This window comes from Tupaia chinensis, unplaced genomic scaffold, assembly GCF_000334495.1.
Source record: "Tupaia chinensis unplaced genomic scaffold, TupChi_1.0 Scaffold000281_1, whole genome shotgun sequence".
Classification (NCBI taxonomy): domain Eukaryota; kingdom Metazoa; phylum Chordata; class Mammalia; order Scandentia; family Tupaiidae; genus Tupaia; species Tupaia belangeri.
This window is the reverse complement of record NW_006159764.1, coordinates 2,199,412-2,216,246: the sequence shown is the minus strand read 5'-3', so window position 1 is coordinate 2,216,246 and position 16,835 is coordinate 2,199,412. Positions and strand designations below refer to the sequence as shown.

Sequence of the window (16,835 nt, the reverse complement as noted above, 5' to 3'; positions counted from 1 at the left end):
TTCATTGTAAGGACGGGATATACTGTTTAACTGATGCTCTTCTATCTCACTGTCTCCCCGAAAAATGGACTAAGAAAAAGATCTATCATTTAGCTTATCTCTGATAAAAGAAAAAAATATTTAAGTTGAAACTAATTTTTCTCTATTTTTCCCCATAAAAGGTTAGAGGCTTTCCTTCATTGAGGAATTTCACCCTGGTTTAAAAACAATTTTAAAAAGATCCACAACTTTTCATCTTACAAATGGCTTCCTAGAAATCCTAAAATACCATTACTTTGCAACTTCTTCCACGTTCTTTAAAAAAATATAACCCACCTCCCTACTCTTTCTCGGGCTATTAGATAGCTAGCTCTGGTTCCGAAGTTGGACTTGAACTGTACCAAATTCAGAACTGTCCCTACGTGTGACCTTGGGCACGTCATTTATTCTCCCAGTTTCCCAGTTTCCTCATCAGCATCTCGCCGTGGAAGAGCTTTGGAAACAGTAGAGGTGTAAACATATCTACGGCATTACAACTAAGAGGATCAAGCCTTTCTGCTGGGGACGAAATTACCTCCTCAGAGGGGTCCCATCATAAAACTGGAACTGAATCCGAAGATCTGTCAACATCCGACTCTTCCTTCTCCAGTTCTCGTCCCTCGAAGGGCATAACCCGAGTCACCCCTCCAGAGCAGACTCCCAAGCACCCCTTCTCCGTCCACTCCTTCCCTGTCTTACTTAGAAAGCTGGGGGAAAACAGCAGCCTCACCTCTCGCCCTTAGCCACACCTCCAGAGGACCCCACCCGAGGCACATCCGCCCTGTCCCTTCTCCCGGGGCACCAGAGGCCAACCTCGCCCTTCCCCTCCCGCCCCCACCGAGAGAAGACTTCCTGGAGGCGCCCAGGCCCGAGCCCGGCAGGCGGCATTTCCAAACCCTCTTTACGCCACTCACGTAGGGTAAACTCGCTTACGCCCATACCCCCCGCCCCCCCCCCCCCCCCCTGCCAGAACCAAGCCCGAGTGCCTCAGCCACGACCCCGGTGTGACCCCAGGCCTCTTTTCCTCCGCGCGGAGCTACGGGGACTGGAACACAACAGCTACACCTTACCAGCAACTGAGGCACTGACTTCACTTCCCACCTTTGGAGCCCTCTTTAACTCCGGGATCAATTCACTCCGGCGACGCCGGAAGGACCAGAGAGGAACCAGGCGTTGTCCGGAATCCTGCCCAGCCGAAGTGGCGCAGGGACCGATGGGGACTCGTAGTCCTACTCGCCGGCGAGGCCGGCAATTCCTGCCCACATCCTGCACTGATAAGACTACATTTCCCGGCAGGCCGTGCGACAGAGCCTAAGGCGATGGGTGGGGACACTGCTAACCAATAGTAGGAGAGTTCCCTCCTTTGAGGGAGGAGGTGAGATGAAGGGAGAGGATGTAAAACGAGAAGGGAGTGGGCGGGGCCAGCTCTCACCTGCGCCAATCAGGGTGCAGATTCAGCCCCGCAGGCGCCGCACCCATGGAGGAGGCGGGCTAGTAGAGCAGAGGAAGGAAGAGGTGGGGGGCCGGAGGTGGGGAACGTGAAGCAGCTGGGCTGAGTGCGCCGCAGGAGCCGAGAAAGCCTCCAGGGAATCGCTGGGGAGGGTGGGACGCATCCCGGGTCAGAGGAGCAGCTTCCCGCGGGCAGCAAAGCCTCAGGCACATCACGCAACCAGCTCGAGGAGAGAGAGGCTGAGCCTGGGTTCCCTGCAGAGTCGCCCGGGCTGAGCGGGAGGAAGCTCCAGGTGTGAGGCCACGAGTGAAGGGAAAGTGACCCTCCAGGGAACCGAAGAGGCAGAGCAGCTGCTGAAGTGCAGGGAGCGGGAAGATACCCGAGTAGCAGCTTCCCGCCGCCTCCAGCCCGGGCCGTAGCCGGAACAGCAGAGGGAGGAGCAACAGCTGCCAAATTCGCCAACTAGAGAAGGGGGAGGCGGAGCTTGGGTCCCTGTAGAAGCCGAAGGCGCAGCCTGGACTGTAGTTTCCCGGGAGAGACGAGAACAGGAGCGAGAGCAGAGCAGAGCGGAGCGCAGTCCTCCGAGCATCAGCTCCAGCATCCCGCCAGGGGTTGCAGGTGTGTGGGAGGTAAGCGCGGGTGCCCCTTCCCGGCGTCCGCACACTACCCTGGAGAAAGCGTCTTCCAGTAGGAATTACATTAAGGAATAGCTGAAAGAGTCTGCCTTGGGTTAGAAAACGAGTACAAACCCTTTCGAGTGAAGGATGTACATTTTTGGACTTTGAGGGGGGAAAAAGCAAAAGGAGGCATGACCCTGGCTATAAAGGGTGTGGTTAGTGTTTTTGGCTTGAGTTGCACCATTAAAACTGTTCTGGGAGATTTCAAGATTGAGGGAAACCCTGTTTCTTTGAGGACAAGGTGGATGATAGCTGGATAGGTGCGTAGCTGGTAAAAAGCAGAAATTGTATCTTTAATATGGAATTACTTTAGAACTATTTCACTAGGAAAATAACTTTGCGTTCTTCTTCCATGTCTGCCCTTTACGCTGATTTAGCAGATTGTCCCGATACCGACCTGTTTGTTATACAGGACGGATAACAGGGTTGTATTGCAGGTTCGTAGAACTGCAAGAGATCTGTGTTGAGAAGCAAATACAGGCAGGAATGGCCAGGATAGGATGGGTTCTGGCTGAACGTATGGGAAGTCTAACTTTTGCCAGCAATAATGTAAAAATGTGATTTCATGGGTGGGTACTTAGCTTTTTTTCTACTGATTCTAAGATATTGGAACAAAGACTTGGACTCAGCCTACGATGGGAATATATGGTGTACTTCGTAGCTGCTTTTTATTCTTTCATTTGTGTGCAGTAATATTTGTACATTTAAAAAAAAAAAAAAGACCAAGAGTACAAGAGAAAGCTGTGGAAGCATCTTTTGTCTGCTTACAGAATATATGCTAAATGATTACCCTTAGTATGTGTTATGATGGATTCAGATTTAAAACACATGTAGTGTTGTAAAATAATAGTTTATTCTGGGTATTAAACCTTGTGGATTCCTTTGAATGTAATTACAATATCTATGGGTAGAAATATGTTGTAAAATTAGGTAAAGATGAAAGTCGCACCTACCTTTGTATAACTATGATAAAATTACAGACTTTTCTTTTTAGAAAAGTAATTGGAAGCTATGTGCCTACTTTATTTTCATTTTCTTTTTGTTACAGAGGTTCCCTAGATTACATGGCTTTTAATCATAGCAGCATATTGCAGCACGTTTGACTCTGAAATGCCTTCATTGTGACAGTCGTGTATTTCAGAGTGTGTCTGAAGACTTGCATCTCAATTATTTTGAACCAGGGTCAATAAAATGAAGTAATTGTCTTCTGTTTGCATCCTTTCCTGATTTACTTGGGGTTTTAAGTTTTATTTTTGTACACACATCATTCCTTTGGGGAAAGAAATGGCTCAAGGGAATTCTCTTGAAAGCTTAAAGTTCAGTCCTACTGAGTGCGACATATGGATAAGTCTACATGTCAATGTACATTCTCTTCTTCTACACTCTCACACACAAGAAAAATGTATAGACAGATTTCAGGAAAAAACAGCTTCTTTTAGATTGTCCCCAAGCAGATCAGATGTCTTAGAAGCAGCAAAGAGCTTAAAAGAAAGAAAAATCAGCAGGAGCCAGTAAACTTAGCAGCCATGGCACAGATCAGAGTCTACCTTTGTGGCATGATGAGGATCTGTTAATCCACATAGATGAAGGGACCCAGTGGAAATTGTTTGGGGAGAGAAAAACTAGGTACTTGGGTGTAGTGAGGCTTGGAGAAGATTATATTTGCCCTTGTTATTTGTGATTAGGCTTAGTTTTTCTCTCAGGCTCCACTACTGATTTCATTTTGTGAGACTGAATATTTGTTGTCACTGGGCTATTTCTCTCATATAACAATGATTATTATCCTGGCAGTGAAGTTCTTTCAGAGTCTTTATTGAAATATCTTTTGGAAATAATTTTGTTGAGGATCAGTTAGTAACCAAACACATGGAAAGAAAATAAATATCAAAACAGTTGACATTTAAATGGATTTTGAATTCCAGCTCTGCATAGGTTTGCTCTGAGGTATCATAAAGAACAGAATTTCTTTAGGAATGAATGAGTTTGTAGTATTAAAGGACTGGAATTTTTTTTAAACCTGTTTCCAGGAATTGGATCATTTTTAGTTTGTCGATGAATGAGACTGGGTTCCTGTATCATTTGGGATTAAGGAGACCACATTTTTTTATGGGTGAAAATCATTGGCAACATTGGTACTTGGGCATTTTCTTACCTTCAACTTTTGAGTCGTTTTCATCAGTGTTCACATTCCATCTCAGAGATAATCTCATGACTTTGCTTGATTAATGTTGAGAAGGTTTAGTATATGACAGTTTATAATTTTATGTATACTACCACTTAGATTAAAAGCATATTATTTATTCTGCACTTGATTTTCACTATTTGCCAATGGCTATCAGTGAATGTATGATATGATGAGAAAGAAAAGCAACAGAGTGTAAATGACTCTGGGGTAACTGCTCTTCACCCAAAAGGCTTGGTTAATTTCAAAGTACAATATCTTTTGACTTTTCTTTAAATGTGAAATTCTGATTCTAAACCTACTGAGTAAAAATAATTGAGGAGCATGGATTTCTAACAGAAGGATTCACTGATGCATGCAGCACAAAAGAGCCAGACTTAAAGGTTCAAGATCAAATGGCTTTAGTCTGGAAAGGAGGCAGAGATGGATATGAAGAAAACTGCTTAAGAAACATACACTTAGCAAGAGAAGAAAGGGAGCTAATTTTTTGTTTTGTTTTGTTAAATGCCTAGAAAGGATTTTATGGCTTTCTCCCTGCAATCATTAATTTTCAAAGGCCTATATCCATAGTGGGAAACATTACTTTTCTACATTATCATTTTAACTGAATTCAGACTGGCATTAATTCATTAGATTGCAAGCAAGTGTGGTATATTAAAGCCTAAAATATCCTGCATGTGTGCATTCACTTCTAGGTGAGATATTAGTATTTGGACAAAATACTAAAAAGAAGCAAAAACCTAAAATAATATTTTTCCTCTTGATAGCAGAAGTACTTGAATAAGACAAAGATGAGTAATGATTCTTTAATTAATTATTTTAATACAAATTCTTAAACAGTGCTTTGGAGATTAGGATTAACTGTTAGACACAGGGGGAGGCTTTGCTTTGTTTTGACTTGTTTTTGGTTGTTTCTTTTTTTTTTTTTTTAATCTTATCTCTTCTCAGAATTTAGTCTTTAAGGTTTAGAAAGTGTGTTTTAAGTAGTTAGATTATTAGCTCTTAGAGACCATGTATTTTTTTATCAATCTCCTGCTGGTCCTGAGTACTTATATCCTGTTCAGCATAGAAAGTTGCCTATAACCACTTACCTAATTAGAACTATTGGCCAGTACTTCTTTAATGTACACATGGAGACACTGCACTTTGATAGAAAAGTGACAGTTGGCCTCACAGAATGATTACCATACAGTATACAGGATTTCAAACGTTCCTTGGAAAAATACAGTTAAAGTACAAGTTCATTTTGATGCAGATTTTCAAATCCATGCATAACTTTTTCATGATATACATTTTCCATGAATTTTTTGAAGACCCCCCCCATACATTCTAGTCCTTCTGAGACCTCTTTGTTCTAGTTAGCAAGAGTGTCATTTGAGCCCCATTTCACTTAGACTTTGTGGGTTGCAAAGACTTCATCTACAACGTTGGGTGCCAGCATTTCTATGTTTATCCCAGAGATAGGGAAGATGGGTGAAAGAAAAGAGCTCCCCCCAGTGGCATTCATGGAAAGCCTAGGGCTCACCACCATGCAACCTCAAGTCCCTGGAGAATACCTGTGTTGAAGCGTAACTATAAAATGGATATTTCATTCTATAAAAAGTAATTTGTGGGGTTGGCAGGTGGCATGGTGGTTAAAGTGCTAGATTCCCACATGGCCGACTGGTTCGAGTCCCAAACCTGGCGGCTTGCTTTCTCACTTTCCCTTTCTCTCTGATAAAATTCAAAAAGAAATAATAACAAATAAAATAAATCTTTTTAAAAATTGAATTTGCTCTTCCATTTTTCTAATTATTTCTAAACCCCACCCCTTGAAAAAGGAAAAGAAGATAAAAAGAAGTCAGGCATTTTGTTTAAGGTTGTGTGGCATTGGATGGTTATTGTTTCTGCATTTGACCTTCCAGAAACAAATGAGTCTGATTAATATTAGAAATAACAATTTAGTATGGTTTTTCTTTCATTATTATGAGCTGAGCAGTTCTGGTTATTATAAGTAGTTCTTTAGTAGTAAATTAATAATAACATATATTTAACCATTTAACTGCCTTTTTTTTTTTTAACATACTTTTACCCACATACCCATGAACACAAGCTGGCCTAGAACTGCTGATAGTTCCTTCTTCATGTTCCTTTGACATTATTCTTAATGCTTTAGCACTGTGCCTTATGTAGAGCTAGCGCCATTCTTAACTGTCTTCCTCTCTAGATACTTGGTAAGTATCTTTAGAACCGAAACTGAGTTTAATTGACCTTATATTTATGGTAAGGCCATACTTGGTAAGTGCTAATAATTAGTTTAACTGTCTGGCAACCTATCGTTTTACATCAAGCCCAACTGGAAAAACAATTTTTTTTAGACATCTGTTTTAGCACCACATTCAACCCTCTGCCCACAGTAGTTGCTTATATTAGAGCTATATAAATATTTCTTTGTTGGATTTTTGCATGCACAGAGCAAATATTACTGTGAACTACAACCTTGCATATGTGTGTGTGGTTTAGCTATGAATTTATTCATTGAGTGATACTCAAAAGTCGTGGTCCTTTTCTCTCTTTGCCTCTAGAATCCTGCTGATTTAAAAATGTACTTTTCACTGACAACCCTCTCACACACATACATATATAATTTCTATGACATTATTTTAACAAATAGAAATAGAGACTTAAAGAAAAACAGATCAATGTAAAATGAAGTTTTATGCTTGTCTTCACTAAAATTTACCTGTTCTTGAAAGTTCTATTTTCAATAAAATGGTTACATTTGAGAGGCCTTATTAAGGATTATTAAACTGGGATTACACTGGTATTTATCATTGTTGAGCCATCTTAGGGAAAAGAATAGGCTTAGAGACTTGGCATTAGCAGTGCGTAGTGCTGGCCTTCTGTACAGTTTAGAGCTGGAGCATACGTGGTACGGCCAGCTCCAGCCACTGCTTCCAGGCTCTCTTCTGGTTCAGTCTAGGAAAGGAGCCTCTGAGCTCCTTAGTGTGGGAGGATGGGGGTACGGATATTGTAGGACTTACATTGATTTCATAACCTTATTTTTGTAAATGTGTTATTTCTTCCAGATATTTCTGTTCTAGAGTCCCCAGTAACATAGGGAGTATGTCACAAAGTGATTTCTGTAGCATAGTCTGGCAATTCAGTGAGTATTTAATACAACCTCTAGCCCATTTCCCTTCTAGCTTCTTGACTTTTTTTGAACGACCCTTGAAAAACTCATTTGGAATACTTCTGATGTCTTACCCACATTGAATTGCTTCTCTCATATTCTTGATAGCCTAAATTTTGTTGTTTCATTTGAGGTCTTCTAATCCTATTTAACTTGAAGAGCTAGTTAGTTTTATTATGTTTTTACCCTTTAATACTGTTTTATAGAAATGGTATTATGATGTATAATTTTTGCCATTCACTTGAATTAAATTAGTTATTGGAGCATTTAATTGTTGTGTACCTCACAAAGCAATTTAAAATCATTGAAGCAATTAATATTCTTAATATATATTCAACCTTCTAGTTATGAAACCTCTATTTTGTATCCTAAATTGCTTACAGATATTAAATCACTTATGCTATGTCTAAGGAGGGTCAAATATTATCTAATATCCTGAGTTTTTTAACTTATAATACCAGGTGAAATTTGTATAATACCATTATTTTCCCAGCTATATAATGATGGTAAAGTGTCAACTCTGGTGGCCAGTAGGTGATGTGGTGGTTAGGGTGCTGGACTTCCACATGGCTGACCACAGTTCAAATACTGGACCAATCCGCTTGCTTTCTCACTCTCTCTCTCTCTCTCTCTCTCTCTCTACCCCTTTCCTCTCGCTCTTTCTTTCTGTTTTAAATATAAATAAAAATTAATAAATTTAAGTAATTCTTTTTTTTTCCTAAAGTTTCAGCTCTGTAGTCAGACAAAACTAAGTTCAAATATTTGTGTATAATTTCTAGCTATATGATATTGGTATGATAATCTCCATAAATGTTGGTTTTGTGATATGTAATTTGACTATAGGTTGTTTATGTTGTTATAATGAGATGTCCAATGGAGTGTATCACACAGGCATGTGGTAAATGCTTATTAAATGCATTTTACTAAATGTTACCTTTTATTATGATTTGTTATTTTAAGTAAACTGTAACTTTTATTTAAATATGGATTTTAAACTCTAAGTTTAAGTCCCCTCCCCCAGCTCCTGAGATAGAAATTCAGGAAAGTAGGAAGGATATAATCTAATCATAAGAAATCTGTAAGAGTTATCCAAAATGTTGTATAGGGACAATGAGATTGATATAAGAGCCAAGCAACTTAAGTGTATGGAAAAGTGAAGTTACACTTTAAAATACAGTTAATGAAGACTGAATACATATTAAATATTATAAGAAGGTATACTAGTCAATTAAAAAAATAAAAGATACTTTCTTAGAACCTAAAGGAAAATGATATATAAAAGTGAATATAATCAAGAGGGGGCATAACTACTAATCTTACAGAAATAAAAAGGATTGGGACCAGTAAATAGTGTAATGGTTACATTGCTGAACTCCCATGTAGTTGACCATGGTTCAAGTCCTGGACCCAGAGGCTTAAACTCACACAGTTTGCATGTGTGTACATGCCCAAAATCCCGAGAGGAGAATGGAGTAGAAAGGACTGTGGCATGGCCATCCCCTCTGGGGGGTGATTTCTTGCTTTCTTTTCTCTCTCTTTCTCTCTGGCAAGTGCACATGCCCTATAGCCAAAAAAAAAAAAAAAAAAAAAGTCTTAAAATAAAGAAAGAGAAAGAGTTACTAACGAAGATTATGAACAGTTATATAGCACAAATTAGATAAAATATTGCTAGAAAGACAAAAACTGATTTAAGAAAAAGAAAATTTGAATATACACTGAAAAATGCTAAATAAGTTACTAGCAAACCAAATCTAGTAGCATAAAAAAGAATTGCATACACTTATTAACTGAGATTTATCCTAGGAATGCAAGGTTGGTTTAACATGTAAATCAGGGTACTTGTTGTGGCTCAAGATATCAGAACAACCGAGACCACCAAGAAATAAAATTTAAAAAGCCTTTATTCCTGGCCAGTTACTGTCACCCTTCTGTTGCACACAGGTAGCATTCAGAATGACAACCACAACCCACATTTTTGCAGAGCATTTAAGTATAAAAACTATAAGGGGATTACTGAACTTTGGGGAAGGGTCTGCAAAGAGTGGGTTGGGAATTTTCAAAGGGGGGAGAGAAGGGGACTAAGGGTTAGGGTCGCAGGTGTTGCAAGGGAAGAAGGGCTGCAAGGGTTGTAAACCTGCAAGGGTACAAGGGGGAGTATATTTTGCACATAATCTCCAGTAACTTTTGCAAGCTGTTTACAGAAGCAGAGTAGCGATTATCTTTGTTTGGGGGACATTTTTAACCACATTCAGGTAAGGCTCGCAGGGTGCTTTCTTAGCTTAACAAACTATATTCTGTGATTAGCCATACACTGCAATTCGTCACATTCCCCACTGACTTTTAACAGGATTAAAATCCTTGAACCTATTTCCTCACCCAGAAGGGGGTGGTAGTGGGTGCTCATCATTATGAGTTTTACCAATTGGATTTTTTTAAACATACCTAGTCAGTCAGTTAATGATACAGGGCCCTATCATGACTCCAAGAAATAGTAGAACTAGTGGGCCAGTTAGGCTAGTTACAAGAATGGTCAGCCAGGGGGACCAAATGAACAGACTTTCAAACCGATTTTGTCCAGCTTTCCTCTCCTCCTCCCTTTCCTTTAACCTTACTCTTAGTTCATTTAGATTTTGTCTAACTGCCCCAGAGTGGTTGGTGTAAAAGCAGCAAGCTTCACCCAAAGCTAAACATAGGCATCCTTGCTTCAGGAACAAGAGGTCTAATCCTCTTTTATTTTGTAACACCTTCTTGGCCAAAGAGCCTTGAGACTCCTCTAACATGGTCACACTTTTTTCTAGATCTTGTTGATCTATCCACTTGAACTGATAGGGCTCTGACACTGTCATTTCCCAATGTCAGTGCAGAGGTCTCTAGGGCTGTGGTATCTGCGATGCCAATTCCTAACCCTAATGGGATTAAAATGGGAGCTCACTTCATTCTGGAGAGCTCTGAGATTCCTAGGTGTTCTTGTCCCTCTTCTCCAGAGTAATAGTAGACTTGAGGGAGAATGTGGGTCAAAACACAAAGGTGAGGTGGGCAAGTTGAGTCCTCAAACAAGCTCGGGTTAATGCAGGGGGCTATACCAGTCATACAAGAGAACTAAGTCCCCTTGGGGCCACTAGGAAGCGGGAGTGGGGAACCCTTGAAGGGAAGGGAAAGATTGAGGAGCAGGACTCAGAGTAAATGGAGGAGGCTAGGTCGAAGCTACTGGTTTTAAAACAAGACCCACTTCCCTGGGCATTCCCCAGTGTCAGCCATGGAATCTTTACCCAGCTACATCTGCCGAAGGATGGACTATTGACTGTGGCATTTTGAATTTCCAATTCACCTCCACCAATAGTGGTATTTACTCCTATCCCAATGAAGTTTGGAGGTTCAGGGTTCAAGCATAGCCAGCAATCACTTGTTAGGTCCGGCTGCATCTGGTTTAAGTAGCCAAACACAGCATCAAGGGTAGTAAGCAGGCGGTAATTGTTTAGGGATAGGGTAGCTTGGTTATGGAATCTGAGGAAAGGGTGCTCAGCCTATGGACTGCCATGGTGGGCAAAGCTGGGGCTATGGCCTAAGAGGGGCCCTGAGGCTATAAATTTTTCCTCAAAGTTTGGAGCTTGTTCCAGACCATCTTTTTGGACTTTCAAACTGTTGTGTATCTCCATGGGTTAACTCTTTCAACCAAGAGTTCAATGGGTTTCTTGGGTGACCATACCAGATCCCAAGTTAGTTATTCTTGCCTGAGTCCAAGAGTATTATTTTATTTTTCCTGTGGCGCCCTGAACAGAAGTTTTTGATTTTGCCAGTGGTCCTTCAGGCCCTTTCAGGACAGAGTATGCAGCCCCCATATCTGCCAGAAAGTTAATGGACTTTCCTTTGATTTGCAAGGTCACCATTGGCTCCTGGGGGCCATCTGTCTTGGAGCCCCGACCCAATTAGTTGGTCTCCTCCACAGGATTGTGGGGGGGGGTGTCAATCCTCTCCCCTTTGGGCATTCCCTTTTCAGGTGGCATTGCCTTTTACAATTGTAACATTTTACATCAGGGCAAATTCCCTGTTTTTACATTCATAGAAAATACAATAGTTAGGCATAAAGCAAAAAGAAAAATAGAATAATATCACTTTTATAGGATCTTCATCACAAACATAAGAGAAAGGACATGTATAGACCAGCATTCTGCATCTATCTTCTTTCTACTTATTTTTCAACAATATGAAAACCTAATAGTCAAAAAATCTTCCAAGTCGTATTACCCAAGTGGTTATTGTGGTGCTTTTGTTGTGATGTGATACTCTTGTAGTACAGGTATGTTTGGAATAAAACCATTACTAATTTAGAATGATAAAATGTTAAAGTGTACTGGGTGGTGGCACAGGGGTAACACAACTGGACACACATGGAGAAGTCCTGAGTTCATGTTTCAAGACCTCTCTAAGCATGCCAGGTGTCTTTATATACACAAGTGTCTGCAATCTGGGGCAATTGAAACTGGAGGTGGATTACTTTGTGAAGGCCCCATTGGAGGTCTCCCTTCCCCCATCTCTCAGAAAATAAATAAATAAACTTAAGAAAAAGCCTGCCATATTGAGTAGAAAACAAAGTCAAGCTATCTACTGTTTAAAAGAGACAATGTTAAGCAAAATAATATCAATTGAAAGTAAAAGGATATCAAAGCAATAACAGATGAGTAAGTTTTAAAATGTGAGATGGTCATATTTCTGTAAGACAAGATAACTCAAAGAAAAGAGCTTTGTTCTGAGCAGAGAATAACCTATACTGATAGAAATGTAGTCCATATGGAAGATAGAATAGCTATGAGCCTATTTGTATTGGTCATACTTAACTAAAATACATAAAACAATCTGAAGAATAAGTACACACATGCCCCTTGATGCCAGATCTGGACTCAGCAGGGAAAAGTAAAGAAAAAAATAAAGTTAAGAATAAGAGAGGATAAAAACAGACTTGGGAGGCTAGCATGTGGCATGGAGGTTAAGGTGCTGGATTCCACATGACCAGCTTGGTGGTTTGAAGCCAGATCCAGCAGCTTGAAAATCACACTGGATCTGTGTGTATGCATGCCCAATATCCCGAGGACAATAGAAGAGAAGGGACTGGCTATGTCCCCAGAGGGGAGGGGTGATTTTTCACTTTTCCTCTCTTTCTCTGTCAAGTGCCAGCACCGTGTAGCAAAATTTAATTAATTAACTAATTAATTAATTTTTAAAAATTGACTTGGGAAGAAGCAGAGATGACAGTATCCCAAAGGTGGTAACAATGATAATGCAGATTCAAGGGAAATTTGAGATACAGAATTACCTGCATCAGCTATGGGTGAGAGATTACAACACAGGTCTTAAATCAACCTCAGCCCGCAGATAAGTTTCTGTGCTTGTGTTTCATATATTTGAATGCCACTTCATCACAGTCACCATCATTCTTTGTTGTCTTCTTCTGAGCTAATTTTGTCTATTTACCTTGGCTCCCTGGCCTCTGTAGGCATTTGAGTGTGTTACTCCCAATATGAGGTAAGAGAGAAGCTGATGAATAATGACCAAGAAAGTTGTGAATCTGAGCAATAGGAAAATAAAAAAATAATAATTGAAGTAATTGTTAAAAGTAGCACTTGTATACACCTAAAAATTGTCAAGATGATTCCCCACCCATGGCAAACCACGAGGTTCAAGTGCCAAACCTAGTGGCTTAAGAAATACTCTGGGCATTTGTGTATGCATGCCTAACATCCCAAAAGGAGAGAGATATGGAGAAGGGATTGCAACGTGACCATGCCCCATGGGGAGGGCTTTTTTCTCTCACTCTGTTTCTCTGTCTCTGATAAATGCACAACCCTCTCCCCAAACAAGTGGCTAAAATGGCAAATTTTATATAGTTTTTACAATACAAAAAATAAGTTTAGAAACCTAAAAATGTGAAAATTGTAAATCAGTTGAAAATATAAAGCATTTAAAATTTATCTTTAGGGGCTGGCAGGTGTCATGGTGGTTAAAGGTGCTGGACTTCCACATGGCCAACCCCAGTTCAAGTCCCAGACCTGCTCTCTCATTCTCTTTCTCTCCGTGTCTGTCTCTCTGGTCAAATTTAAAAGTAGTAATAATAAATAAAGTTAAATGAAATAATTCTTTAGGAAAGACATTTACCTTTAAAGGATTATATCCATTCATCTCCATTCAGTTTGCACTATATTATAAAAAGTTACAATTGTGGCATTGATAATCACTATTTGAAATTTCTCCTCTTGTTCTTGGATATGAATGATGTCAACTTTCAATTAAAATACGAAATCTCATTTCCTCTCTTTTCAGTCTTCATTTTTTGTTCATTTTTCTTGCTCTACGTTATTCTCCTATCACCTTTCTTTTATGTTACTCTCATTGGAAAACTTTATTTTTTGATTTGACTGTTGTCTCTTGGTTGCCACAAAATATATTAATTAAGACATCTATGCTTTTTATACCCATGGAAATATAATATTCAGGTCAGTAAGCATGAATAATCCATCACTGAGAACCATTAACCGTATATGACAAGTTACAGTAATTGCTATCTTTATACAAGGCAGTCATGTGACAATAAGGCTAATGACTTAAAAATCATAAACCATTTCACTTTAACTATAATAGTGCAAACGCTGATATTTTAAGTAATGCTTCCTTCTTTCTTGCCCTTTGAATGACTTGTAAGTGAAAACCTTTAATAGGAAGATCTCATTTATCAAATGGGCCCGGAATCCCCACTGAATTATGCCTTAGATCTCAGGAAGTGATCTTCCAAATCTGGCAGAGTCCCTTGCAGTAGAATTCACTTTATTCATTCCTTAGCCCCTTAAGCCCTTAGTCAAAACTCATTTACTTTTAATACACTGTTTAATTTACTGTTTAATGCTATTTAATTTCTATGTTTAGACAAATTAGCAATAGTTTACTGAACAAACAAGAGGAGGAACAATTGGAACACAGAAAGCACCGTTGTGGAAAGTCCAGAGATGCAGAAGCTATGGACAGTGTCTGGGCTCAGTAGGTTATTAGCTGGATGGGTGAAGGATCATCACAAGAGGGTAAATTGTTAATTTCCAGTTTTCTGAGAAAAGCAAAAATTACATATTTTCTTAAAGGCTCCTGCAAATGGTTAAGATGAAAATAACTTTCAGTGCTTAAAATATAAACTCACAGCTACTGGCAAATACAATATGAATTCTTTTCAGAGATATTAAGAAAGCAAAGTGTTTTGTTTCTTGTGTGTCACTATATGTATATTTTAACCAAATACCTCAAATAATGGCTGATCTTGAATGACTGTTTTATAGATGTGAGTATGACATTATTAGTTATGTATTATGTAAGTTTTCTCTCTTCTGGGTTAAATTTAGAAGGTTCTACAAGAAGTTTTGTTTCAGCCATGCTGTTTAAACATGAGGAACAATAAGATGACTGTGTATAGAAACTGATGAAATAGAAAAGGCAACATTGAGCCATGGATTTATAATCATGTGTTCCTCATACTGGTTTGCATATTTTTAGTACATGAAGAGAAAATAGAAGGTTTTAAGAAGGCAGTGAGAGAGTGTTTTGTTTTGTTTTTTTAGAGATTTTTGCTAAAGGGTGCATGCACCCACTAGAGAGACAAAGAGATACAGACAGTGAGAAATCACTCCCCAGGGCAGATGGGCCACACTGCAATCTCTTCTCCATTCTCCTCTTGGGATCTTGGGCTCACACACACGTATGAGACTGGACTGAGTTTTAAACCACTGGATCCAGGACTCAAACCATAGTCGACTACATGAGAGTCCAGCAATATAAACATTATATCATTAACTGGTTCCACTGCACTGTTTTTTGAGACTAGACTTTAGTTACAATAACCTAAGCAGGTGCTAGTATCCTTACATATGTACATTGTCCTGCTTAATTTTTATAACAATCCTATAAAACAGGCACTAGTGTAATCCCCATTTCATAGAGAAGGAAAGTGAAGCATGAACAGTCATAAACTACTCCATGTGTCACTTTGTGGAACCAAGCTGGTATTTGGTGCTTGTATAAACATTGTTGTAAACGAATCATTACTTCAGAGGTAATCAAAATTCTTGTGTCCATTTTTGAGGAGAGTCCATAACTACTACACAGTGTTTGTGTATCATACCATACATTCTGCAACTATGACTTTTCTTTCATTCTCAACATGTACATGCCAATGTAAAACTTAGGACAGTTACAATTACAGGCCTGACCCCTTTCGAAATAATAAAATCTTGGCCCACCCCTGTGGCCTAATGGTTCAGGAAAGCAGATTCCCACATGCCTGATAGTGGTTCAGATCTTGACCCTGGTGGCTTAAAAAACACACAAGGCCAACAGGTGGTGGTGGTTAAGGTGCTAAACTCCCATATGGGTGACCACAGTTTGAGTCCCAGTGGCTTGAAAAATCACACCAGGTGGATGTGCATGCGTGTCCAACATCCTGAGAGGACAATGGATGAGAAGGGACAGTGGTGTGGTCATCCTCCCTGAGTGGTGATTTCTCACTTTCTCTCTCTTTGTCTCTCTCTGGGAAGTACATGTGGCCAGTGGCAAAAACCTAAAAACAAAACAAAATAAACACAGGCATATGTGCATAATCTCAACACAATGGAGAAATAGCAAGGGATTGCAGTATGGCCACGCCCCATTTGGGGGTGATTTCTCTCTCTCTCTTTCTTTTTTCCTCTCTCTCTCCATCTTTCTGTCTCTCTGGTGAGCCCATGTGTCCTCTGGCAATTAAGAAAAGGGGGAAAAAAAAAACAGTAAGATCAGTATTTAATTTTTCTTTTTGTGGAGAGGATTTTGCTATAGGGCGCATGTGCTTGCCAGAAAGACAGAGAGAGCCAGAGACACAGAAAGAGAGAAATCAACCCCCAGGGGGGATGGCCATGCCACAATCCCTTCTCCATTCTCCTCTCAGGATCTTGGGCATGCATACACATGCGCCTGGTCTGAGTTTAAGCCACTAGGTCTGGGACTCGAACCGCAGTCAACTACACAGGAGTCCAGCGACATGGCCATTACACCAAATGCTGGTTCCAGTATTTAAATCTTCTAACTTCAGACAAAACTAGGGAATGTCCAGTGATGATTAAAAAAAAAAAATCCACCAAAGTTTACTTTAAATCAAATATTTCAAAATATCAGGTTGGAGGGAACCAGCAGTTAGCGTAATGGCTATGTCACTGGACTCCCACGTAGTCGACCGCAGTTCGTGTCCCGGACCCGGTGGCTTAAAACTCACGCCGGGCGCGTGTGCGTGCGTGCCCAAGATCCCGAGAGGAGAATGGAGGAGAAGGGATT

The 16,835-nt window shown here is 40.0% G+C and overlaps 2 protein-coding genes across 9 annotated transcripts in view; one reads left to right on the top strand and one right to left on the bottom strand.

The window, feature by feature from the left end:
* The window catches only part of PDCD10 (programmed cell death 10), a 48,128-nt gene extending 46,898 nt beyond the window's left edge, over window positions 1–1,230 (bottom strand). For 2 of the 5 annotated variants that reach the window (XM_027772551.1, XM_027772550.1), the window contains exons 1-2: window positions 1,089–1,220; window positions 554–725 (exon numbers count right to left, since the gene is read on the bottom strand). The gene's annotated coding sequence lies outside the window, so the exon portion shown is untranslated. Of the gene's footprint in view, window positions 1–553; window positions 726–1,088 lie in introns of all 5 variants that reach the window. The other 3 variants (XM_027772552.1, XM_006150291.3, XM_027772553.1) reach the window with 3 other exon arrangements.
* Window positions 1,231–1,547: 317 nt separating this feature from the next.
* The window catches only part of SERPINI1 (serpin family I member 1), an 83,118-nt gene continuing 67,830 nt past the window's right edge, over window positions 1,548–16,835 (top strand). For 2 of the 4 annotated variants that reach the window (XM_006150289.3, XM_006150290.3), the window contains exon 1: window positions 1,548–2,097. The gene's annotated coding sequence lies outside the window, so the exon portion shown is untranslated. The remainder of the gene's footprint in view (window positions 2,098–16,835) is intronic. The other 2 variants (XM_027772548.1, XM_014588508.2) reach the window with 2 other exon arrangements.